The sequence below is a fragment of the Bos taurus genome, chromosome 1 (assembly GCF_002263795.3).
Source record: "Bos taurus isolate L1 Dominette 01449 registration number 42190680 breed Hereford chromosome 1, ARS-UCD2.0, whole genome shotgun sequence".
Lineage (NCBI taxonomy): Eukaryota > Metazoa > Chordata > Mammalia > Artiodactyla > Bovidae > Bos > Bos taurus.
Genome location: NC_037328.1, coordinates 134,473,138 through 134,499,129, shown reverse-complemented (window position 1 = coordinate 134,499,129; position 25,992 = coordinate 134,473,138). Strand labels below are relative to the sequence as shown.

Sequence of the window (25,992 nt, the reverse complement as noted above, 5' to 3'; positions counted from 1 at the left end):
TCAGAGGAGCAGAGCAGACAGAAGCACCCAGAGGATAAACAGAGCTGATCTGATGACCACACTTAGAGAACCGTTGATTTAGACTAAGGCTTGAGAAATGGAGTATTTCCTACCATATCAATAAACAAGGATATCATAGCCATAAGAGATTTTGGCCCTCCAAATGTGAATTTCTGAGCTCAGAGGGCACCCAGGGAAAACAATACCTGTGATTCTGTTGCAGGAAGGCGGACCCCTTCCAGGGCCTGAAACTGGGCTCAGAAACACTCAAAAATGAATTGTCCGAGGAGACACACGTGCTGCCAAAGCAAGAGATTTTATTGGGAAAGGGCACCTGGGTGGAGAGCAGTAGGGTAAGGGAACCCAGAAGAACTGCTCTGCCACGTGGCTAGCAGTCTCGGGTTTTATGGTGATGGGATTAGTTTCCGGGTGGTCTTTGGCCAATCATTCTAATTCAGAGTCTTTCCTGGTGGTGCACGCATCGCTCAGCCAAGATGGATGCTAGCGAGAGGGATTCTGGGAAGTGGATGGACACCCGGTGTCTCCTTTCGACCTTTCCTGAACTCTTCTGGTTGGTGGTGGCTTATTAGTTCCGTATTCCTTACCAGGATCTCCTGTCATAAAACAATTCAAGCGAATGGTTACTAAAGGGCCTGGCCAGGGTGGGCGGTTTCAGTCAGTGTGCTTCCCCTATCAATTCTGCAAGCTTATCAGGCTGCCACCACTCCCAAAGTAAAAGATGCTTGCCCCTTGGATGAAAAGCTATGACAAACCAAGACAGCATATTAAAAAACAGAGACATTACTCTGCTGACAAAGGTCCATTTAGTCAAAGCTGTGGTTTTTCCAGTAATCATGTATGGATGTGACCATAAAGAAGGCTGAGCACCAAAGAATCTATGTCTTCCTACTGTGGTGTTGGAGAAGACTCTTGAGAGTCCCTTGAATTGCAAGGGGATCAAAGCAGTCAATTCTAAAGGAAATCAGTCCTGAAGATTCATTGGAAGGACTGATGCTGAAGCTGAAACTCCAATACTTTGGTCACCTGATGTGAAGAGCTGACTCTTTAGAAAAGACCCTGATGCTGGGAAAGATTGAAGGCAGGAGGTGATGGGGACAACAGAGGATGAGATGGTTGGATGGCATCACCGACTCAATGGACATGAGTTTGAGCAAGCTCCAGGAGATCGTGAAGGTCAGGAAAGTCTGGTGTGCTGCAGTCCACGGGGTTGCAAAGGGTCGGACATGACTAGCAACTGAGCAAAAACAGCAACAACCACTCCCAATGCTACTCCCTGTGATGAGCGAGGAACTAAGGATGTGAAAAATCAAATCACAGGATGCTGGCCCCAGATAGCTGAAATGCATATGAAAAGAATAATGTTAGTGAGAGCAGACTCTTACATCTTCCCTTTCATAGAAAAGTGCTAAATTCCTTAACTTGAGACATCTGGTTTTCCTTAATTAACAGTAATCTTTTGATGTTCAGATCACCTGCCACTTGTTGCAAACTTCTATATATCTTGACTCCTCCCACCCCCCGTCCCCACCCTTCTTGGAGTCCTAAAAACTCCCAACAAATAAAACACAACTCTCAACTTTTAAGTTATGACTATTTTCTTTAGTCCACAGGCTGCTATGAATAAACTAGGAAGCTTTGCAGAGAGGAGGAGAAATCCTGGAAAGTGATGGGGCCAGAGTTGGAGGTGGGAAGTTTAAGGGCAACCAGCCCAGGGAGAAGGCTGCAGAGCGTTTGCAGCATACATGGAGGTGGACAGCAGGTGGATCTGGGGGTTGGAGATGGAGAACTCTCTCTCCCCATCACTGGAGAGGGGTGAGTGGCACAGGGAGGATGCAGGAGTATCCTGAGGGCAGAGTTGGGAGATTTGGAGTCAGAAGCCATTCACCCCAGCTGGACAGCTCCCTCCTGAGATGCAGCCCAGCGGGACCACACCAAAGACACCTGTGGTTCATGGCCCATGACCCCTGCCTCCTACTGGGGCTGTTAGTGCTGCCTCTGCTGGGTGGGGGAGGGGGAGGGGAGGGATATGCTCCCTGGGTCTCTGCTCCACAGAGCTCCTTTTGTGGGGAAAAGGACCACTGCCTTGGGAAGGGGCCTGGCACCTGCCCATGCCCAGCAGCGGGGTGGTCTTGGCTGCTGGCTGCTCTCCACGGCTGGCTGGGAGGCTGCTCCTGGTGGCTGTGCTCTGGGGCAGTGGGGAGGGGACTGCCTAGATGCCAGTGTGGAGCTTCCTCCCCTAGGAGCCTTCCACCTTCCCCAATCCTCTAGGGCTTCTTTAATGTGCTACGTTGTAGCTTAAAAGGCCTCTTTCTTTTCCTTCATCATAAAATTGCCAAGGAACAATGACTGTCATTTAAAACAGCAGCTTTAAAGCTCCTTCCCCCCAGTTACTGCCATGTCACGGCTGCTCCACATCAAAGCCACATGGAGCTCCCGAGAGAACAGGAGCGCGGGCCCCGGTGCGTCCAGGGCCACAGGGGCCAGCCTGCTGCTGAGACCTTCTCTGAAAGAGGGGCACCCTCCACGTTGACCCCTTGAGAGACCACCCTGGTTTGGGGCTTGGAGAAATGAGGCTGGGAGGCCTTCAGGGGTCTTCTTGGAGTTCTCTGGGCTTGCCTTCACTGAGTGCTCTCTAGGGCTGGGAGATGGGGAGTGCAGGGCAGGGAAAGGCTGTGTCCTGGACACAGAGGTGAGAAGGGTCTGTGGGGCCTGGGGGCTGACTTAGGAGTCAGGGAGTTGTGCCCAAGCAGGGAGGGGCCGCCCACCTTGCTGGGCCTGCACAGCTGGGAGTCTTGATTTGTCTGATGGTGTTGGGGGTCATGATCCATCCCACTCCTTGTTCCCTGAGCACTCCCATGGCTGCCGTTTAGGCATGTGGTTATTGTTCAGTCACTAAGTCATGTCCGACTCTTTGTGACCCCATGGACTGCAACACACCAGACTTCCCTGTCCTTCACCATCTCCCGAGTTTGCTCTAACTCATGTGCATTGAGTCAATGATGCCATCCAACCATCTCATCCTCCTTTGTCCCCTTCTCCTACCTTTGATCTTTTCCAGCATCAGGATCTTTTCCAGTGAGTCAGCTCTTGCATCAGGTGGCCGAAATATTGGAGCTTCAGCTTTAGCATCAATCCTTCCGATGAACATTTAGGATTGATTTCCTTTAGGATTGACTGGCTTGATCTCCTTGTGGGCATGAGGTGGGGGTGCGGACAGTCTCCTCATGGATGGAACAGGGTCAGCTGCAGCAGACCCTCTGGCTGGTTGGTGTAGAACCAGGAGGGGGTGTGTGTGTGTCCCCTGACCTGGGGCAGCCCTGCAGAAGCAGCTGGGAGGGAAATTGCATCAGAGTGGAAGGATGGGCCGTGGCCTGGGCCTGGATCAGAAGCTGCCCTTCTCCCCTCATCCCTGTTGAATCATTGCCCTGTTTCCTCCTGGCTGAAGGCCCAAATGTGTTTGGAACGTAAAGTGCTGGTTCTGTGTCCTTCCAGAGTCTAGGGAAGCGAGCCGGGAGTGCTGGGCTCCCCAGGGCTGGGCAGGCCTTGTCTGGCTGCAGGGAGATTACCAAGCAGGGCACATACATAGCTCCTTAATGCTGCTTCTCAGTGACAGGTTTGCAAAAATGGCTAAGGTTTCTGAAGAGAGTCCTTTCCAGAGTCTCTTTTGGGGTTTCCTCCACTGTCCAGTCCTCACAGCCCATTTTGCATGGATCCCTGGTGCCCTGCCTTCCTACTTCTCCTCCTGGCAGCCCCCTTCCTCTCCCCACTGCCCCTTTGTTCCCCTGAGGTCCCCTTGCCCCGCACTGGTTATTTCCTCTTCTCTCTTTCCCCTTCCCTTTCTCTCCCCATCTCTCTCTCCCTCCTCCTTCTTCAGTCCCTTTCTTCCTCCTTTGTAAATTCCTTCCTTCTGTAGTCACCTTCTGCTGACAACAGGCACCCCCTCCTTGGTGAATGGACTCTGTGCACATTTGTGTGCATGGCTGGGTACACATGGGCTGCCTCGGCTTTTGCAGTCTTGTCTTTTGGGCTACTGCCAGTTCAGAGGGCCAAACCATGCTCATTGTCCTCAGTGCCTTGACCCATGGGCACTGTGGTCACTCTTCACTGCCTGACAAAGGGTACTTTGTTTCACATCTGAGATTTGTTTACATGTTAATCCTTACAAACGAAGGTATAAATATGGACTCTCCTTTGTTACACATTTAATGAGTAACATTGGCTAAAAATCATAAAATGGTGAAAATCTTGACAGTCTGGAAAATAAAACTGTCACCGTGCTTACCTTTTTTAGCTCCGTCTGTGCTCAGAGCTGAGCTGTCATCCTTTGTCAGGCTCTGGAGGGCTGATGCACGTCCATGGACCTCGGGATGAGCTTGGATCTTCACCAGCCTTCTTGGCCCAATGTCTGTCTTTGAAATTCTGCCCAAGGATGGGTTTCCAGTAAACCCCCAAGGTTTCAAGGGTCTGTTCAAGTTCAGATTACATGCCCGGCCCCCATCCTGAGCTGGCGCCTTGTACTTAACCCTCCTCAGGGGTGTTTTTGTGCCTGTTTTTAGTGGCCATGCCAGGACAGCACACTGCCATCTCGTGTCACCCAGCTGTCCCCACCTTGAACTGCTGTCCGCCTCAGTGGTCCCCTTCTTCAGGTGGCCCCACCCCTCTGATTGTCTGCCTCAACCCTAAATCTGCAGCCACAGTGGGCCCTGCCAGTCCTACCCTGGCAAGCCACATTTTCGCAGATGGCTCTGAAAATCCGAAGGCATTATTGGGTTTCTGCAGCCCTGTGTGCCAAGGCCATATGGGGCTACAGGAGAAAAGGACAGAGGGTCAGACACTTGATCGCCCACCCCCACCCCCTACATCTCCTTCAGACACCTTCATCATGGTACTTCAGTCCGTCCTTTGTGGTGAAGTGATGGGGTTTGGAGGAGGACTTTTGTAGGTGCAACCAAGTGTAACAGAAGGCATCCACCTCACCAGGAGGAGAACTGAAGGCCTGAAAAGCCATGGAGTCACCTATGGAGAGGGTGAAACCACTCCCTCAGAGTCTTGGGTGCAAGTGTCCAAGTATGCAGTGAATATGGAGAGACAGACAAAGAGACACACCCGAGCACACTAATTGTTGATTTGTGTTGTGTGGAGGGTGACCAGCCCTGTTGTCCTGAGTAGGGGACCACAGTCCTGGGGTAAGCAGCAGGGACCAGGAGAATCAGTGGATTAGGGAGTATGAGTAGCAGAGAACGCTGGGCTGGGGCCAGGGCAGGCCCTGCTGCCAGCTGTTGTGAGGATGTGGGCGTGTGGTTTCACCATCTGAGCCCCAGATTCCCCACCCATCAAGTCAGGAAGGCCAGGGAGGTCGCTACCAGCTCTGATTTTCTGTGATTGTCACATCTGAAAAGGGGAGGAGAGGAGAACTGGGGCAGGATGCAGAGTGGGAGAGATGGGGGAGGAAGAAAGAGGGAGAGGAAGAGAGAGGAAGGAAATAGACAGGGGCAAGGAGTAAAAGTGAAAGAAGCAAAATGAAAGATGAGACAGAAGCAAGAGGAGAAAAGGAACAAGAAAGAAAAGGTGAGCGCTTATCTGGGAGCTGGTGTTGTTGGGGGAGGAGGCAGGAGGGAAGCACATGGCAGAACTCCAGGAGGCACGTGAGAGGCGCCTGTGCTCGAGCCCTGTGTGCCTCTCTGGATCAGCCTGAAGAACCAGGTGGGGGTACCACGGGTGCCCCGAGGACTCCCAGTTCGTGTGGGGGTTGGGCAGTCTCTCACAGTGGAGCTGGAAACAGGAGGAAATGGCAGACATGTTTGGGGGACAGGAAGTAGGTGAAAGGGAGTGGTCGAAGGCAGCATCTAGGTTTCTGGTTTTTACCATCAATGAATAGTGGGTCTTCTCATTGAGATGGGAAAGATGGGGAGCTAACTGAGTTTGGGAGACTTGAATGTGCTGACTTTGAGACACTGGTGAGAATTCCAAGTGGACGTGGTGAAGGAGGTTGGATGTGTGGATCTGGGGCTCCGAGGAGAAGTCTGTGGGCTGAGATCGAGGTGGAAAGTTGGTAACCATACACAGATGGTAAATTCCCCGCCGGAAATACCATGGCCAGTGGTGTTCTTGGACTCTTCTTATACAGGTAGAGAAAGGGAAGGCTTTGAAAGGAAGAGAGAGTTTTGAGCCCCTGCCCTGCCCAGAGCTTAAGCCGGGTAAGACACGAGTTGCATAGAAAATATAAGACACGGGTTCTGTACAAGAATGACAACTCATCTTAGCAAAGCCTATTTTCCTGGACCAGGACTGTATCCATCATGGAGTCCTTGTGCTGAACCTGTGCTCAGCCTCAGCATCCTTTCCTCGGCTGTGAAATTCTCTCCTTGTGCAAGCAGGCCCACCTGTTCCTCTCATGTCCTGGGAGTTTACACAGGGTTCCCATGCACAGAAATGATGTCTGTCTTGCTGCAAGCCCACAGCTGATGTCAGGTGGGGCTGGCTTGGGTCTCCATGTGAGTGATGGATCTGGGTTTATTGAGAGGAATTATGCAGTTGGAGCACTTAGTAGATGCTCAGTGAACTCGTGAGAGATGAACAAATGTCTAGGTAAGTGGGTGCCTGCAGCCTAAGTGGGCAGGAATAGCCTGATGACCCCAGGGGCTGAGTTGAGCTGCACGGAGCCCCAGAGGTGGTCACTGAATGTGTGTCTAATCGTGATCTCCTAACATCTCCCTCTGGACTAACTCAGACACCCGCCATGAGCCTGGCCTCTTGGTTTCTTCTCCTTGAGAAATTGCCTTCCTGAGCTACAATTTGCCAAAGTGCTGTCAGCCTGCAATGAGGAGCTTTGGAAGAACAGCCCCGGTAAAATCCTGGTGGTATTTATCATGAGGGGGTCATCAGTTGCATTCCTCGGTGTCCTTGTGGGGGCCCGTGGGAGGCATTGGCTTCAGGCTGCATAGCAAGAACAGTGGACTTTGCTGACAGTCATTTTGTTGATGTCCTGTGGACCCCATGACTCGTGTAACTGATCAGGTTTTCTTCATCCATCTACTGCTAGAAAATCCAGCTTTCATGGGTGGCTTGGCCAAAGCAAATGAGTTGTTTTAGCCTTACTGTGGGCTCCAGTTTATGCCTTTACTCCGTTTTTTTCTTCTCACTTATTTTTATTTAGAGATTTTCTATTGCTTTTTTTCTTAATATAAAGCAAATATAGATGCTCTACAAAATTTAAAAAAGGCATAGAAAACTATAAAGAAGAAAATTGAGTCAGTTGTAATCCCCACCCCGTCCTTGTGGAAATCTGTTAAATTTTGTGTTCAGCTTACCTGTCTCTGTCCTGTACACACATAAGCACATGACACATAGGTGTGTACACACATACACACCTGCATAATATTCAAACAACACTTTACCATGTTATACACAGTGTTTAGTAACTTCAAAAAATAGCAGTACATATCATATTTTTTTACTTGGTTACATATATATCTTAGAGTATTTTACATAATCCTTGCAAGCCATCTTAAATCTTCTAAAATAGAGTGGGTTTTAAATAAAGTAACATGTAAGATTTAAGGAAGAATCTTCCAGGGAAGCTTTGGAACCCAGAATGAGGCAAGGCCTACAGCAAATCAGGGACTAGGGGGGTGCGCCCCAGAAGCCGGAGGCTCTGGATGGACACTCTCACAGCGAGAGCTGCCCTGTGGATGGAGTTGCCCTGAAAAGGCTGCCTCAGGTTCTTGAGAGGATTTTGAACACACTGGAAGAAGTTCCCAGGTGCCCGTTGGATCCCACAGTCAGACTGGAGGAAACTCACCCGTGGAACCTGCAGACAGAACACTGGAGCTGCTAGAAAGTGCTAGAAATGGGGGGCATGTGTGCCCTCTGAGCGGCCTGTCCTTCCTCTAGCAGAAACAGTGGACGTCACCTTAAAGCTGCAGAATGACTCCTGGTGGCAGATGGGGCCGTGACCTGAGTGTACAGACTGTGATGGGGCTGAGATGTAGAAATAGCTCCTAAAACATTTTTTCTGTATCAGGAGGCTGCTTTATTTCCCTGTAGCTTTCCCACCAATGATGCTGGGGGAAGGAAGAAGGGAATATACCAAAGCACAGGGAAAAAGGAAGCCAGGACCTAGAAATGTTTCTGCTCCAATGGAATAACTCTTATTGTGAGCCCTGATCTGGTACCCTCTGAATGGTTTGTGTGTTGGGTCCACAAAGAGACTTGATTAGATGGTAGAATTAGGATTATACCCATTTTACAGATGACTAAATAGAGGAGGAATCAAGTAACTTAGGGTCACAAAGCTGCTAATGGTTGGACACACGTCCAACGTCAAGTGGCCTGACTACAGATGTCACCCTTAAGCCACGAGACTCCAGGGTCTACACAGAAATACAAATAAGGAAGCCCTTCTGGTTCCTGGAGGAAGATGGGAAGCAATAGTGGAAAGATGGAACTGAGTGCTGGTGCTCCAACCCCCAAATTTGGGGTGGGGTGGTGGGAGGGTGCTGTGAACTTGGAGGTCCTTAGGCAGCTTTGGGGGAAGGGTGGATGTTTGCAGTGGATAAGCAGATGGGAGCAGGCCTGGAGAGGGGCTGCGCCACGGTGGGAGTGACCCGGGGAGGCACCCAGGGCCTGCACAACACGCCAGGCAGTGTTCCTTCCATGCAGGGGTAGGGGGGTGCTGGGCACTTGTTTGTGAGAGGGGGACAGCAGCAGATAGCCGCATCTCATGTCCCCCCAGTGAGGGTAGCTCAGCCTCCCTGCACCTCACCCCACAGATGGGGTGGGAGGCAGATGAGTCTGAGTACGTCTGAAAGGAGATTCTTTTAAACCAGAAGACATGGAGTTTTCTTTAACTTTGTACTTTTGTCTGCTCTCATAGCCTTGTTTTGTTCAGTGCGGTGGCTACTAACCACCTGTGGCGACTGAGCTGTTGGTATGTGGCTCCTTCCTGAGAAGTTCTGTCCATGTCAAAGACACCCTGGATTATGAATACATTGTGTGAAAGAAAGAATAAACTATCTCAAGAATTTGTGTATTGATTGCATGTTAAGTGGTACTATTTTGGACATATTAATGTGAAAGTGAAGGCACTTAGTCTTGTCTGACACTTTGTGACCCCATGGACTGTTGCCTACCAGGCTTTTCTATCCATGGGATTTTCCAGACAAGAGTACTGGAGTGGGTTGCCATTTCCTTCTCTAGAGGATCTTCCTGACCCAGGGATTGAACCCGGGTCTCCCGTGTTGTAGGCACATATTGGGGATCCATAAATTATTAAAATTTACTTTTATTAATGTGAAATTTAAAATTTCTGCTGGACAGCACTGTTTTAGACAAGGTGGAAAATTGTTAAAAAAACAAAAAGGAAAGTTGCAACTTTTGCACGTTTTATGAAACTGTGGATTTCTGTGGTGTGAAATGCATCTAAAGAAGGAATGTATCCTTTCAGAGGTAGCTTTAGGCTGGGTTTCTGGGCAGGGTGTGGTGGTGGGCATCTGATGCCAGGAAACCAGGGAAGCAGCCAAGTGAGCCAGCCCCAGTAGGGTGGGGAGCAGTGAGCTCCATGAGGATGGGCCTCTTGGGAGAGCCGGCTGCATAGCCGAGGTTCCCGGCCCTGTCCCCTGTCTGCCCCTGGTTGGCATATGGTCTCCTTCTTCTATCAGTACCTTTCCCTGCTTCCTCTGGGCTTGCCTAGCCCTGCCTCCTGTCCCCTCACAGCCTCAGCTCTCCCTTGCTCCCTCACCCTGAGCAGGCATTCTGGTCCATGCGGGTCACCTTTCCACAGCAGGCCGTGTTCTGGCCACTGACCACCTGAGGATGTCAGCCCTGGGGCCAGAACTGGCCTGGACCCACTCCGTGACTGCCTCTGTGTGGATGCCAGCTTGGTGTGTGTCCCTGAGCAGAGGGCAGCGATGCTAGGCCTGGCAGGCACTGGGGGATAGGGGTCGGTCAGGAGAACAGAAGGAAAGACTGGCAGTGTCCATCCCTGTACCAGGCTGAAGGGCAGTGTCAGCTGTAGGCATCTGTCCAGGAGTGATGCGTACATCCCCACGGTGGAGGTGAAAGCAGAGCCTGCGAGCCTGATGCTACCGAGTATTTAAGTTCTGTCATCAGTTCCCCTGTACCTGGTGGATCATGGGACTCTCTGTGTAGCTTGTCCATGGGCAGGAGTGCACAGGTGAGCCAACATAGATGTCCTGGCTCCTGGAGAGGTACTTATTTCATTTGGAAGCAACACATTGACGTCCTGGGTATGCATTACTCTGTAGATATTGGTAGCATGAGTCGACCTGCAGTTACCACAGTTGTGGATCTGACCTGGTGTGACATAATTTCACGAAAGATGGTACCGTTTAGGCAGGCTTCCTGGAAGCCACCCAGGGGGTCTTAACTTGTGCCATCCCCCCACCTAACTTTTACAGAACAGCTGCAGGCTGACAACCTTCTCTTGCTCTCAATGGCAAGCATTTGGTCCCATCAAGGTTGTCATCACTACTGTCACCTCCGGGTGTCACTGTAGATGGGGTGACATGTTTTCCTTGCCGGGGGTCCCCCAAGCCTGTTCTTTTACCTTCCCAGGTGTGTATTTGGTCCCCTACTGGGTCAGAATCAAGGGCAATGCTCTGAGTGTGTCTGTGTGAGCACTTGGGGTGGCATGTGGGACCACTGCAGCCGAGTAATTAAACAGGAGAATGTGTCTGATGTCCACGTAATTGCTGCCGAACATCTGCTAAATATGGAGCTTCATTGATGGCCGGCATTGTTAGGCACGAAAGGGATGGTGTGTTTGTGCTCAGCATGGCAAAGGGATGATTTAAATCTGTTCCCATTGGCAGCCCCAACATAAATTAAGGAAGCCTGGAGCTTGTGTAGCTTGACCCCAAAATCACTTCCAGAACAGGGCACAGGAAAGCTCATCTGCTAGAAATAGCATGAAATGATGGACTCTTGATTGAGAAGGGACCCCTGGGAGTTGATCGAGCCCACACATCTGACCTGAGAAAACCGAGGCAGCATAGGAAGGAGAAGTGACCACAGAGTTAGTGACAGAGCCAGGGCTGGCCAGCCACACCCCCTGGCCAGGACATCCCCTCAGTGGGTTCCTACAAGCCCAGCTTGCCCTGACAGGTCCCTCAGAGGCACTTATGATAGTCCTTGGCACCCTTTCCAGCAGGGGAGTGGGAATCCTGGCACGGGCTCCAACTCATCCTGCCACCCAGCCACGTTGAGGGGGGAGCTGCTCACCCCTCATCCTCCCTGTTGCACGGTCACATGAGCTGGGACCGACCCATGGACTAAGGGCAGGAGGAATTGGGGGAGGTCTCATTTTGATCTGGAGGGGTGTTCTTTTCTCCATCCATGTCTGAGGGCAGACGAACACCCTGTATCTTCAGGCTTTGCTCCGTGATGCGTGGGGTAATATCTTCTCTCCTCCCTCACTTCCCAGTTGCCCCTCTCTATATACCTCATCAAATGATGGTCGCTAATCAGCAGTAAAAATTGTCTAGTGCAGCCCTGGGTGGTGGCAACGAGGAGGCTTGAGGGAAGTGGCCTTGGACCAGCCTTCTCTGCCCAGTCTTCCTGCGGGGAGTGAACTTGGAGGGAAGGAGGTGTCCAGCCCATTCTAGGCCACGCTGGTCAAGGTATGTGGCAGGTCTGGGCCCTGATCTGATCCAGTGGTCCCAGACTTGCAGTCTCTAGAGGGCCCATCCGAGGGTGCTGCTCTGTGAAACCTGACACCCCCCAATGCCCTGGGGTAAACACCCCCCCGCGTATTCTGCTAGAGGGTGTATTCTACTAGAGGCTGAGTATTCTGCTAGATGCTTTTAAAGCATCTTCCTCTGGCCCTCAAGACACTGACTTTGGTCTTCTGGAGCCTGCCAGCTGTACCATTCTGCTCCCCAAATGTAATCATTCATTCAATTAATAAGCATTTATTTGCAAACTTTCCCTTTTTTGAAATAATGCTTTACAAAATCGTAAGTACATTTTTCTGGTGTCTCCAATCTGTGTCCAAATGCATGTGGATTTACTGTTAATTTTCTTTGCTTTACATAATCTCTATAATTGTCAATTTTCAATGGCTTTGTAACAGCCCATCAAGTGACTGTATAGTATTTAAGCATTCACCTGTTTTATGAAACTGGGAATAAGTATATCATGTATTTGTTTTATTTTATTTTATATTGGAGTATAGTTGATTTACAATGTGTTAGTTTCAGGTGTACAGCAAAGTATATCATGTATTTAGCTTCTTTTAATACTGCTTTTTTTTTCCCCTTTGATAAACTCTGAAGAATGGATTATTTTTAACAGTTACAGCTGTTGAAAATGCAGAGTTGCATCATAGGCACATTTAAGTGACAAGACTAATGAAAAGAGAAGGGGTAGAGACTCACACACATGAGCGGAAGGGGCACAGGGCTCTGCTGACCCCTAAACGAACTTCCCTCGCTCAAGCCTCCGGCTCTGGAAGCCACACCCTCGTTAAAGACTCCGATGTTAAAGATGCGTGGTTTTCGTGTTCTCTGGCACCTAAGTGTACACCAACTGCTTCTTCTGGTACCCAGCCAAAGGAAGGGCCATCTGTTCCCAGAAAAGAGGATGTGGCGGTGTCCAGCGTGGTGCCTTCCTCAGGGATTCTCAAGGGCGGTTTTGACTATATGGACTTTTCAAATTCGCCTCAGTATAAGAAGCAAGCTCACTTAATGCTTTCTGAAAAGGGAAACTGTAGATCCTCTCCCAGTCATTGCACCCCCAAGCACCCCAGCTCATCCCCAGATTAAGTGAAATAAGTGAATAAATGAAAAGGGCTCACTGCCCAGTGTGCATGTGTGTGTTCCGTGTGTGTTTTTTTTTTTTTCCTTTCTGTGTTTCCCCAAGAAGAACTTCCCTGGCTATGCACAGGATGAGTCAGAGAGGGCGTGGAGGGAATCAGTGACTTGAATGCCATGAGAAGGGTGGGCCAAGTTTGCAGGTGTTGAAATTGTGGGGTTTAAAGGAAGGGGAATGGGGCTAGGGCGGGGAAAGAAAATATATCCAGGACTTACTGGGGTCCCAGGAGCAGAGGGAATCCCTAGGACCAGGAAAAAGAAACAGATGGAATAGAAGGATGGTAGTATCATTCTGGAGTTGTCAAGGGCCAGGGCATTTAAGGAGTACGCAATAAAGTGGAGTGCATGGGATGCGGCCAAGATGATTGGCCAAGGGCATGGATAGAAAAGCAGACTTTGACAAGCTTGTTTTCTGGCACGGTGGGGAGGAACCCCCATGAGGGGGATAAGAAGGCGACTGCAGACACTGAGCCTTAGGAAGTAGACCTGAGAGTTTCAGTAACTACAATTAGAGAATTTGTAATACCAGCTAGAAGAGGCAAGGAGATTTCAGAGTAAGGAAAGCCATGGCAGCTTCCAGAAAAGGAAACTGCCCTGGAAAGAAGGTGTGTGAAAGAGGCAGGGAAGGGATGGGGGTGGAGGGAGATAGGGGGAGAAACCGAGTCCCCAAGAGGTAGGAAAGATGTGCTCAGCCACTGTTGGGCTGAAAGAATAGCTCAAGTGTAATATAGTCCCTGGGCTTCTGCCTGGTGTCTGACCTGGGCATTTATTTTGGAGGAGTGAAGAAATAAGAACTTGGCAACCTCTCAGCGCATCCCGGGTGGGGGGCTCTGCTCCATAGGGAGTGTCCATAGTGGCCTCACTGGCTGCAGAGTCAATTCTCAGCTTCTCAGATTCCCCTGAGAAGCCTGGGTGAGGCTGAGATGCTGTGAAGAGCAAGGAATCATGGCCTTTCCCTGGGCATTCCCTGCCCGCTGGGAGCATGTGGTCTAAGGCAGAGGGTGTTGGGGCTCATGGGCAAAGCTGCCTGGGCATCTAGCATGGGGCTGATGTCTGGGAGAGGCACCCAGCCCTCTGGGGAAGGAGGGCTTGGTGCAGGATTGGAGGTGGAGGGCAGCATCGGGGAACAGTTTAAGTTGGGCCCAAAGAGGTCAGAGGTGTGTACTCCATGCATATTCTCGGTCTGTGTCCCTGGATCCCTTAAAGACTTATACTTCTTGTAACCACAGTTCTTCCCCTGGGGATGCTGGTCTTAGATTTATTATTATTATTATTATTTGGACAAGGTCTTATTCTTTCTTATGTTCAAATCTTGTGAACTTAAAAAAAGAAGACAGCCAAATTAGAATAAAACTTTGATTAACTCAAAACAGCAATTAAAACATATCATCAATTACAATAGAGCACTAATTAAAGTGCTTCCGACAAGCAGCAACCAGAAAGGCCCACTGGCCTGAAAGCACTAGCCTTGTTCAGGGGGTGGCTGGAGGGCCAGCTGGGCATGCTGCTGGCTTGCGGAGCAGGAAATGGAAGGCTGCCTTAGGGTCCTGGGAACAGGACGTCCCTTTTGTTGAGTCCTTCGACCTGTCCACAGGTGGTGGCCCTCCTGCTCCTTTTCCTGGAGACAGAGGCGCTCATGGCTTGCGCTGGCTGCATATGGAGCAGACTCAGGGTAGATCACACAGGGGGCTTCATAGGCCACACCCAAGAGTCACCTGGACTCAAAGGCCACAGTAGATTTGGGGGTGCTGTTTTCCTCCCTTTTGGTAGTGAGGCTCTGAGAACCACTCCCTGGCCAGGAGTCCCTGGACAGCAGGTGGAGTGGACACCAGACTCCCCTGACCTGGTGGATCTGGCGTTCATGGCCTTGTGCCCCCTGAGCACTCTACCCCGTCTTCCTCATCTCCCACCCTGCCTGTGTGTACAGAAGCCCTCTGTTCAGCCACTCCTGTCTCCAAGCTAACTGGCAGGTTTCTGGAAGTAATAAGATGTTCCTCTAAACTGTCCCTGGCTACCCCATCCTCAAAGCCCAGTGAGATATGGCTTTTGCTGCTCCTCCAAGTCGGTCTGTTGACCTTCACTGGACTGTCTTGGATCATTATGTACACAGCCATCTTGAGTACAAGTTATGGTACAGATTAACATGCAGCATTAAGTCACATCTTTCCTGTGTAGGAGACTACTTATCTTTTTATTATCTGCTAATTTTTACAGTCATCAACTCCAACTTTTCGAATTGTATTTTACTGTTCTGAGGAAGCGTTCTAGTTTGACAGGAACAGAGTGAGTGTGGAAGGGCCCCTCCGGCATCTGGCCGGCATGCCCCCACCTGCGGAGGCTGGACCACCGAGCTGTAACCTGGACCCCCACCTGCCTGATGCGAGCTCACTTCAAGAGCAGGCAAGTTCTTAGGAGGAAATCAATAACCTCATGCGCGCTCATCTTTTAAGCCCAATGCTCTTAAGTGGCAGCAAGCTCTACCAGGAACAAAAGAAGGAAGAAATTAGGTAAAGGGAGAATCAATATTTGTGTTGAGTTTTTAAAGACTTAATAGTCTTTTACTATCCTTGGTTCCGGGGAATTGTAGCTGCTATTGCCAGGCTCCAGGAACGAGCCTGGGGATAGAAAATCCACGTTTGGAATTTGCTCTTTCACCTTGGAGCCTGGAAATACAACAGGTGTGGCATCCTTTGCAATATTTAAGGCAGAGATCCGGAGAGGCAGTCCTGCTGTGCTGACACCCTATTGTGTCTAGACTGCATCCTCTGGGAGGGAAGACAGGTGATGGGAGTGGGCATCTCTGTTGCCTGCCCTTCTCCAGTCATGCGTCAGCTCTCACTGGGGAGGCAGGTGGTGGGAAGCGGGGCTCAGGAACAGTGCTGCAGGAGGTCACAGCATCTCTGTGGGGACAGGATGAAGACTGCCTCGCTGGAGAGATGCTGCAGGAAAGTGGTGCATCCTGTCCTCTGTTTTCTCGAGAACAGCAGAGAAGATGGCTCAGCTGTGAGCTCGCACCCTGGCGCTGGGCCTTTTTGTGTCTATTCGCCTCCATCTGGCCCTCTTCCGAGTCCTGCTGCAGCTAGATGCTTCTGTGTGAGGCTCCTTCACCCCCTCTTTTAAATCCCCTGATCAGTGGGTTCTGGATCCGGCTGGGAAATCCTTGGGGCAGGAGAGGGCTGGCAATGACCCGGGCCCCCGTCCCCGGCTGTCAGGCTGGCTGTTTTCTTCCCTGGAGTCCTTGCTTGTTCGCCTTTACTCAGGTTGTTCAGAGACCTGTGCACACACGCTCCTGTCCTGGAAAGTCCCTGCCACCCTCCTTGTTTCCCTGGCCTTTTCTAAACCTTGTCTCAGGGCCCCCTGACTGCCTTTCTCCTTCTAATTTGTCCTCTTACCCTCCTCCTCCTCCTCCCCACTCACCCCTTCCTCTCATCGTTCTGTTTCTCTCCAGAGCCACAAGCTCAGAGTGAAAAAGAAATGAGTGAACTCAAAGGAGAGAAATCGTTATTCTCTGTCTCTGAAACCTTTTCCCACTCTTTTCATAAGATCCAAAGCAGCAGGTCGAGGATAGTGTCCCCATGGCTGAGAAAGAGAGGGAGCAGTAGAAGGCACACGGAGCGGCTGTGTCAGTGGTTTGTTAATTTCTTCAGGGCAGCATGTGTTTTCAGAACACCTCTCTGTCAGTGGGGCTGCCCAGGGGTGCAGGACCCACCAGCCTGTCCTTGAGTAACCCACAGTTATCGTCCAGGCCTCCAGACCTGGGGTCCCTGCATGGGCCTCGGGGAGGTTAGAGGTGTGAGATGTTGTGTATAGTTTCATTTTCTGGGAAGAGTTTCTACAGTTTTCCTTGAATTCCTGAAAAGATTCAAGATCTAAGACTTTCCTATTTCTTTGACCATGACCTGTAGTTAAAAAGACCTGTCTAGACTTTGTTTCGCAAATTATGTATGTATGTGTATGTGTGTGTGTGTATGAGAGAGAAAGACAGAGTGTGCTAGTTGTGTGGGTGTCTGTATCTGTTTCTATATCCATATTTATCTATATCATCTCTGAAACAAAAGTTCCCCAAACAGTACTTACCATTCCACATGTACTTCAATGTGGTATTTTCTGTTTTACTCTTCTGATTCTATAATAAGCTATACTCTTCTATTTCATTAAAAAGTACTGACTGCAGCCCACGAAACTGATTTCATGACCCAGTAATGAGTCACAACCTGCACTTTAAAGGAAAATGTTAGAGATCACTGATGTGGGACTGCTCGTTTATCACTTGTGGGAGTGTAGGTTGTCTTTTTCTTTTTTCTTTGCTCAGTTGCTCAGTCATGTCTGACCCTTTGCAACCCCTGTGGACTATGGCCCGCCATGCTCCTCTGTCCATGGGGTTTTTCAGGAATTTTCAAGAATTTTCAAGAATATATTTTCAAGAATAGTTGAGTAGTTTGCCATTTCCTTCTCCAGGAGATCTTCCCAACCCAGGGATTGGATTTACATTTCCTGCATTGGCAGGCAGATTCTTTACCACTGAGCCACCTGGAAGACAGTGAGTGTAAGTTAGCATATCCTTAATAAGGGCTTTTGGTAATATCTGTCAGTTTACGAATACATACACCCACTGACCCTGATGTTCATACAGTGATATTCCACTTTAAGGAATTTCTGGAAATTCCATTTCTAGGAATTTATTATATAGATATACTTGTGCACAATGATGTTCAAGATCATCCTTTGCTCTGTTGTTTATAATAGCAAAAGATTGGAAATAACTCAAGCATGCATCATGATGGGACTGGCTGGATAGCTAATGGAACATCCACACAATAGAAGAACGCTCTCCAGGTGTTAAGGGAATGGAAGCTGACGATGACCTCAGTTGGAAAGATTGCCAAGATACATTAACTCAGACAACAAGATGCAAAACACTGTGCTTAATATGTTACCTCTTGAGTAAAAAGGGGGTAATTAGAGTCTATATTCATCCCTGTTTATATTGGGTTGAATAGTGTGAAATTACCATTTTGAAAGGTCAAAATAACTGAATATTGGCAATTTCACATGAGTCAATATAATGTGCATAGAGGAAGGGTACGGTAAGAACAGGTGGGAGGAGATTTCCCACTAGGACTTGTTAGAATAAGGAATCCCATTGATTAATGGGGCTCACTCTGAGCTGTGGCAGAACCAAGGGCAGCCCCATGCCCAAGTGGGGAACAAGCAGAGGCCACTGGTCCCTGTCTCCATGCCTGACACCCAGGCAAGACCAGCCCAGACAGGCGGTAGAGACTGGGACAGAGGGGACTAGCAGCTGGAGAATTTATCTGTCTCCCTTCTTTTTCCTTCCCTCTTTCTAGATATCAAGTGTGAATGGCATGGTTAGAGATTTAACTTTCAAAACTTAAAATTTTGAATGCAATTTCATGTGTCAATTGGGTGTGTCAAAAAGCATCACCCAAGAACTGTCAAATGGTCAATACCGAAATCAGATTGATTATATTCTTTGCAGCTGAAGATGGAGAAGCTCCATACAGTCAGCAAAAACAAGACATGGAACTGACTGTGGTTCAGATCACCAACCCCTTACTGCAAAATTCAAGCTTAAGTTGAAGAAAGTAGGGAAAACCGCAGTGGAAACAGTAACAGACTTTATTCTCTTGGGCTCCAAAATCTCTGCAGATGGTGACTGCAGCCATGAAATTAAAAGACACTTGCTCCTTGGAAGAAAAGCTATGACAAACCTAGACAGTGTATTAAAAAGCAAAGATGTCACTTTGCCGACAGAGGTTGGTATAGTCAAAGGTATAGTTTTTCCAGTGGTCATGTATGGATGTGAGAATTGAACCATAAAGAAGGCTGAGTGCTAAATAATTGATGCTTTCGAATTGTGGTGCTGGAGAAGACTCTTGAGAGTCCCTTGGACTGCAAGGAAATCAAACAGTTAGTCCTGAAGGAAATCAACTCTGAATATGGGAAGGACTGATGCTGAAGCTGAAGCTCCAATCCTTTGGCTACCTGATATGAAGAGCCAACTCATTGGAAAAGACCCTGATGCTGGGAAGGATTGAAGGCAAAAGGAGAAGGGTGTGGCAGAAGATGAGATGGTTAGATAGCATCACAGACTCAATGGACATGAATTTGAGCGAACTCTGGGAGATAGTGGAGGACAGAGGAGCCTGGTGTGGCAAGTCCATGGGGTCACAAAGAGTTGGACACGACTTCGCTACTGAACAACAGGAACAAGGAATATTGATTGCTGTAGACTGGACCAAGTGGGACTTCGTACTTCTCAGGCCTGGTCTGGAGAGGGCCTAGGACTTAGGAGTACTGCCCACAGGCACAGATCATTTTTCCTCTTGCCCAGCGCCTGATGCCAAGCCTGAAGGTTCAGCCTTGGTGAGGTTTCTTAGATCCTAGAGTTATCTGGTCAGGTGTCTTGAGGGGTTGGCCACTACTGGGATAGGAGTGGGGATAGAATTGAGGTGGAAGTGGGGTCTGATCTATTCACTTCATAGCCCATGCTGATTTAGTTCAAGTTTCTAGGACCAAGAAGGATCCCTGGGCAGCTGGCAAGGTATTCAGCTAGGACCTCATAGGGCAACATTTACCTGGCCCTTTGCCACCACCATCTTAGTGCTACAGATGTGGAAATTTATTTTTATCTGCATGTGGATGTTCTTCAGGCTTCCAGAGACTCATATGCGGACCCAGCCTGGTGTGTTCATTACCTTGGGAGCAGAACCGCCAAGGGAAATGGATACAAAAGCCCTCTGACCAGCATACCTTCTCCTTCAGGCAGCTCCAGAAGGGCAGAAAACTAGCATCAAAAGGCTTTGATAGGCAGGAATCCGAGTTACACAGACCAGCTTAGGGTTAGGAGCACCAGCCCTGATGGATAACCTGGGGGCTGATCCTTTCCATTGAGAATGTGTGACCAGAACGTGGACTGGGGTGGGGGCAGTGCTGGCAGAGCCATGGCTTAATCATCTCTTAGAAGTTTCTTTTTATTCTCTAGGTGCAACCAGTCTCCTTTGTGGGGCACATTCCTTCATTAGCCTTATATACTTTTATTCCAATTATAGTTGGTTCTGTCTGGACAGAGATCTTTGGAAAACACCATGTGTATACATTTATCCAAGTCATATATGTATGTATGTATTTTGGCAGGAGAGGATCTTATACTCCCTCTCATTTTCTGCCTACATTTAACCCAACACTCCTCTGCTCAGATAACAGAGATAGCCTTGGATAGTGGTGGGTAGAGAGAATAGTGGGACCCCAGTGGGGCTCTGTGAAATTAACCAGGAAGTACCAGATAGAGTGAGCAGGAGCTGGGCAGGGCCAGGTAGGAAGCTGCTGCAGGAACTCCAACGAGCAGCCCGAGGACGTGGGCTGCGAGGAGCAGGCAGGTGAGTGGTGTTATCTGTCTTGGGAAGGAGGAAATGATAGGCCTCAGAAACTGACTCAATATCAGAGGTAAGAAGACAGACATGACATGACTCTGCTTCAAGCCTGGTGGTGGGAAGTGTGATGGAGAGGAGTCTTGAGGGGGAAAGATGCTTAATTAGTTTAAGATTGGACTTTAAGGTTTGACTTGGTGATGGTGAGGGAGAGTCCCATCTTCCTTTGCCCTGATTCCCTGGTAGTTAATCTCAAGCTTGAGACTGAGTTCAAGATTTTGACTTAAACTTTGTAGAAGCCAAAGGTGGTGACTCACTCACATGAAGGGATGAATGAAATAATTTAACAGGTAATACAGAGGAAATAGGTGACCAAGGGGGGCTGCTCCTTTGGGGAGCATTGTATTGTGTTGCTTCTCATTGGTTCTGGGCTAAGAGTGATGGGGTGGGGTTAGGGGTTGAGTGGAGAGGAGGTTGGTCTCCCAGGGCTGCTGAGGGAAATACTATGGGAATCATGTGTTGGGGGCCCCTTCCTATGGGCTCTGTCCCCAGTGGTCCCTTTAGCCTGCGGTGGAAACGGAGCTGGGGGCATTGGGGGAGAATCGGAACCAGCAAAGGGTGTTCCCTGAGGACATTAAGTAAAGACTGTCTTTAAATGTGAAATTCAGGGAGATTTGAAGGAGGGATTCTGCTTTAGCCAGGGGAGAAGACTAGGGTTAGACGAGTCGTTGATTGATGAGTTAAGGTTTAATGAAAAGATACTAAATTGTACTTAAGTGCTTATCTTTCTTTGCCTCTTGTTCTTAAATTATGTATCAGATTTTTAAATGTGGACATGATTAATGCTATTAGGATCTCCGGTTTGGCTGTTTTAACAAAGACTTCTATTTTAACTTAAAAAGCATAACTTAGTGGAGACTCTGACCATTTTTCATCAATTAATCACCCGCATGTGAAACTCAGCTGTTTGGACCCTCAGGCCCTGTGCAAAGGCAGCCATGGCACTGAGTGGTGTCACCCTCATTGTGGGCAGAGTATTTTGGTGAAAGGAAACTGCCTCCTGAGTGTGGCAGCTGTAATGTGTGATGACGGTCACGAGGAATGCAGAGATTCTGTGTTGTGCCAGGAAGGGAAATGGATGTAGAAGACATGGGGAGAGCACAGCGCTGGCGCCCAGGGCAGGGCTGATTTTATCTCCAGACACACCAGGCAAAGTCCACGGAGACTTCGTCCTTGAAAGAGAAGGTAGGGTGCAGGACTTGGAAAGCGGAATACCCAGGATAGGCCTGACTCGCACAGTTTAGTTCACTAGACGTTTGTTGAGCACATACTGTAGGTCAGGTTCTGGGGAATAAGGTATGTCCCTGGCTTTAAGTTGCTTACCGGGTAGTAAGGAAAATGGACTGCTAAACATTGGGTGTGATGTACCTATGGCTTGTTCGATAACAGACGTTTGTGTTAGGCCTCCTGATGGGAAAATAATGAATCTGCAGACGGGTCTGCTGTCACGCTGTGCCCTCAGCCGTCACGTGCCACTGGGCGGCCACTTGGTGCCACGGAGGCCATGGGCCTCCAGCGTTTAAGGAACTCTCACTGGAGGGGTGATTGGGTGGGTTCAGGTCTTGCCTCTTACCAGTTGCATAGCCTTGAGGGAGTCATTTAACACCCACATGCCTGGGTTTCCTCACATTGGTACTCACTTCACAGGGTTGTTGGAAGGACTGCTGCTGCTGCTGCTGCTAAGTCGCTTCAGCCATGTCCGACTCTGTGGGACCCCATAGATGGCAGCCCACCAGGCCCCCCCGTCCCTGGGATTCTCCAGGCAAGAACGCTGGAGTGGGTTGCCATTTCCTTCTCCAATGCATGAAAGTGAAAAGTGAAAGTGAAGTTGCTCAGTCCTGTCTGACTCTTCGTGATCCGTGTTATATAGAGGTTTAATGATGGAGAAGAAGGGGAAGGGGAGGTCTAGAAAGCAGAACTAGATGGGTGTTGTCAAAGAGAAAAAGCTAGGCAGGTGATTGAGAGCCCAGCCCAACCTGGCTTAAATGAATGATAAATTTACTGACTTTCTCAATGGACCAGGAAGGTCAGTTAGCACCATGGACCTGTCTTCTCTCCCCTCTTTAGCCACTTCCGCTGGACTGATAGTATTCTCACAGACTCTTGGAACAAACTCACCAAGATGGCTGCAGGCAGCTGCTGGGACCATAGCTTTCCAGGATGAACTCATTGGGGAGTAATAGCAGGAGTTTTGTTCCTGCATTTCTAGGAAGAGCCCTTGAATGGACCCGGGCCAGTTAAGCCTGTCCTGACCTTGAACGAGCCACGGAGGTTGGCTGAGTGCTCAGAGACCATTCCACTCTGACCATCTAAGACACATCATCTACAATGTCCGCTGTCCAGCTTCCTGTAACGGAATAAGGTCTTTAAGAGCCTAAAGCATGTTGACTGCAAATTTTGTTTCTGATCTTTTAGCTTTGTTTTACCCTGTCCAAAAAGTGAACTTTTTTTTTTTTTTAGCAGCGTGTTGTCGTGTTGTGTCTTAACCTAAAGCATTCAACTTAGTGCTTTAGAGGCAACAGCTCTGCTTCACAGTTATACTTCATCGTGCTCATGCTTAGTCGCTCAGTTGTGTCCAACTGTTTGCGACTCCATGGACTGTAGCCTGCCAGGTTCCACTGTCCATGGAATTCTCCAGGCAAGAATACTGGAGTGGGTTGCCATTCCCTTCTCCAGGGGATCTTCCCAACCCAGGGATTGAACCTTCATCTCCTGCATGGGCAGGTGGATTCTTTTATTCTTCATAGGTCTATTAATATTTGAATAAATTAAATATTTATAATCACAAACACAACTGGCAAACAGGTATGGGGACAACACGGTAGACCTTGGGCAAGCATTCTGATTGCCTTGTAGGCACAAGTCCACGCGTCTCCTTGAGCTGTCACAGTACTGTGGACATCAGGTCCATGTATTTGACAGAGTGAATAGAAAGAGTAGGTAAGGCAGGCAGATCAGATAAGGTCATTAAAGAGAGTTTCCAATGCCCACGTTTGCTCCTGGATCCCTGGCATGTTGGGGCCAGTTGCAGAGGATGTTGAGAAAGTAAGCTGGGCCATATGGAATGAGTGAGAGAGGAGGGCAGCTCTGGCCTGCCTAAGAAGAGCCAACAGTCCAGAGAGAGACATAGTGACTTTATTCACCTACAGACCTGATGTCCAGAGTCTGTGGGCATCTGATCTGAGCAAGGAAGATACCCAGGGCAGAGTTGGCAGGGGTGGGGTTGGGGGTGTTCAGAGAGCATCCTGCCCACTTTGAGTGCATCCCTTCAGGGTGGTCCCAATTGGCAGAGCAAAGCAGGCAGTAGCCTGGCTCACAATCAGAAGTGGTCCCTTGGGTTACTTGAGGCGTATTCAGAAGGGGCTGCCTGCCCAGAAAGGCATTGACCCCTTGGCACAGGGATCCAGGTCACAAAAATGTTGCGTCCCACTGGATTCCAGATCTTGGCAGAGATTGGCAACATTTAATGCTGCCCCAGACGGCCTGACATCAGCTGCATTGTGCCCCAGAAAACCCCAGCCATACACAGAGCTGGTCTCAGGAGCCTTATCAACAAGATGAGGGCATGGATATGGGCCTCACAGACTGCTGTGAGGACTGAATGAGTTGAGAATCACTAAGTTTCCAGTACAGAGTAAGTACTTAGTAAGTCTCAGCTTCCTCTTAGCCGTGTCTCCCTGTTTTCCACTGATTTTACGGAAGTTAACTTGCTGTGTTTATTATGATACAAGAGGGGCTGAGCGGGGCCCCTGAAGTCACTCTTCCCTACCTCCCCCTCGCAGCTGTCTGCAGTCCATATACCAGGCAGGCCGCTGCCTCTCTTACAGCTCAGACCCACTGTTGCCCTGGGATGGGTGGCCTGTGACCGTTTACCATGGATTCCACATGGTGAGGAGGGCCTCAGTTTAATAATGTAGCAGAGATTAGAAAAAACATGGGCCAGAGGGAGGCCTTGGAAATACCTGGTTACTAAAACCATTTCAAATAACGACCTTTTAAACCAGCTGCAACTCAGGGAATGAATGGAGCTGGGTAATGATTACAGCTCAGGGCCTAACAAGGAGCCCATCACTTATTTATAATGCCGCAGCTTTCTGGCTGTTACTGCGTGCATGCCCCTGGGTCTAGGCAGGTAGGTCCCTTTTGTAATCTGAGCAACAAATGAGTCACTTTGGCCAATTCTCTGGGTGGGGGATTGGCTGGGCGAGGGGTGAGGAATTCAGCAGGTGAGGTCCTTACACCCTGGTACTGGGGTGAGGGGCAGAGTGCAGAGCTCTGCAGTTCTGAGTTTTTTGTTCAAAGCAGATGCAGTTGTCAGTGAAGAATCAAGTATCAATAGATGTGGGGTTTGGGGTCTGCCACCTAGCTGTATTCATTATTTATGATCATTATTATTATTGCCTTTATTGCATGCAGGGCTCCCTAGGTGAGCTCAGACAAGCCTGGGACTTGAAATACCACCAAGATGCTGATGACCCCCGAATTTACTTCCAGCCCAGTTTCTCTATTCACTGCAAACACACGATTCTCTTCTGTTCCTGCCCTTTCTGCTGGGCTGTTTTAGCCACAGTGAGTCCAAAATGGAAATGCCCCTCTGCCAGCCTTTACACCCCAGTGAATGGCGCTCTGATCTGTCTGGTTGTCACAGTCCCAAAGCAGGGTCCCCTTTGATCCCTTCTTTCCCTTGTGGCCCTCTTCCGGTCACCCACACACCCTGCTGGCTCTCCTTCCAAAGTACCTCCTGAATCTGTTTCTCTCCACCTGGTCCTAGCCCCCAGCATCTTTTGCCTCCAGGGTTTTCCCTCCCTGCCCTTCTAAGTCTGAGCCAGGTGATTCCCATCTCCACCTCAAACATCCTGCTGTCACATGTAAAATAAGACCCCAACTCGGTGCCATGGCCTTTAGGTCCCCATGTGCTCTGACCCTTGCTTACCTCTGCAACCCTGCCTCTTGCATGCACGCATGCTCAGTCACATCTGACTCTTTGCGACCCTCTAGACGGCAGCCACCAAGTTCCCTTCTCCATGGGGATTCTCCAGGCCAGAATGCTGGAGTGGATTGTCATGCCCTCATCCAGGGGAACTTCCTGACCCAGGAATCGAGCCCGTATCTCTTATGTCTCCTGCATTGGCAGGCAGGCTCTTTACCACTAGCACCCCTGGGAAGTTGCAACCCTGCCACCTCTTACTCTGCAGTATTCTTCAGGCTGCACTGACCTCTCTGGCCCTTTAACAGAGCAAGCTTGTTTCCATCTTGGGGTCTTTGCATTTGCTGTTCCCTTTCCCTCAGGGATTCCTAGACTGGCTCTTTCTCATCGGCAGGTTCCAGAGAGGCCTTCCCAGCTCACCTTAGTTTAAATATTAATGATAACCCCCCTTATCATAGAATCCTGCTTCAGTGTATATGCAGCACTTGTAATTACCTGAAATTATCTTACTCCTTTGTTTCCTGACGTACAGGCTGCATGTGCTAGAGTCTACATGCACTGGAGCAGGAGCCACTAATGTGCAGGTTCTGCTCTCAACAGGGCCTACTACAGGGCCTGGAACATTGTAGAATCTCAGCAAGTAGTTATTGATTGAATCCATGAACAAATGTTTTTCTGATTTCAGTAATAACCTAGCAAAGTAGGTTTCCTTTGTTCAGTTTTTAAGGAAGATGCAGTTCAAAGAAGTCATAGCTTGCCTAAG

The 25,992-nt window shown here is 49.2% G+C and overlaps 1 protein-coding gene and 1 long non-coding RNA gene across 2 annotated transcripts in view; one reads left to right on the top strand and one right to left on the bottom strand.

Annotated features, from left to right (window-relative positions):
* The window catches only part of EPHB1 (EPH receptor B1), a 466,102-nt gene that overhangs the window by 53,993 nt on the left and 386,117 nt on the right, over positions 1-25,992 (top strand). The gene's annotated exons all lie outside the window — the stretch shown is intronic.
* On the bottom strand, positions 298-3,955 carry LOC132345900 (uncharacterized). Its single transcript, XR_009495473.1, has 2 exons — positions 3,064-3,955; positions 298-614 (listed from the first exon to the last, which is right to left on the bottom strand). It is a non-coding gene; the product is annotated as an uncharacterized lncRNA (long non-coding RNA).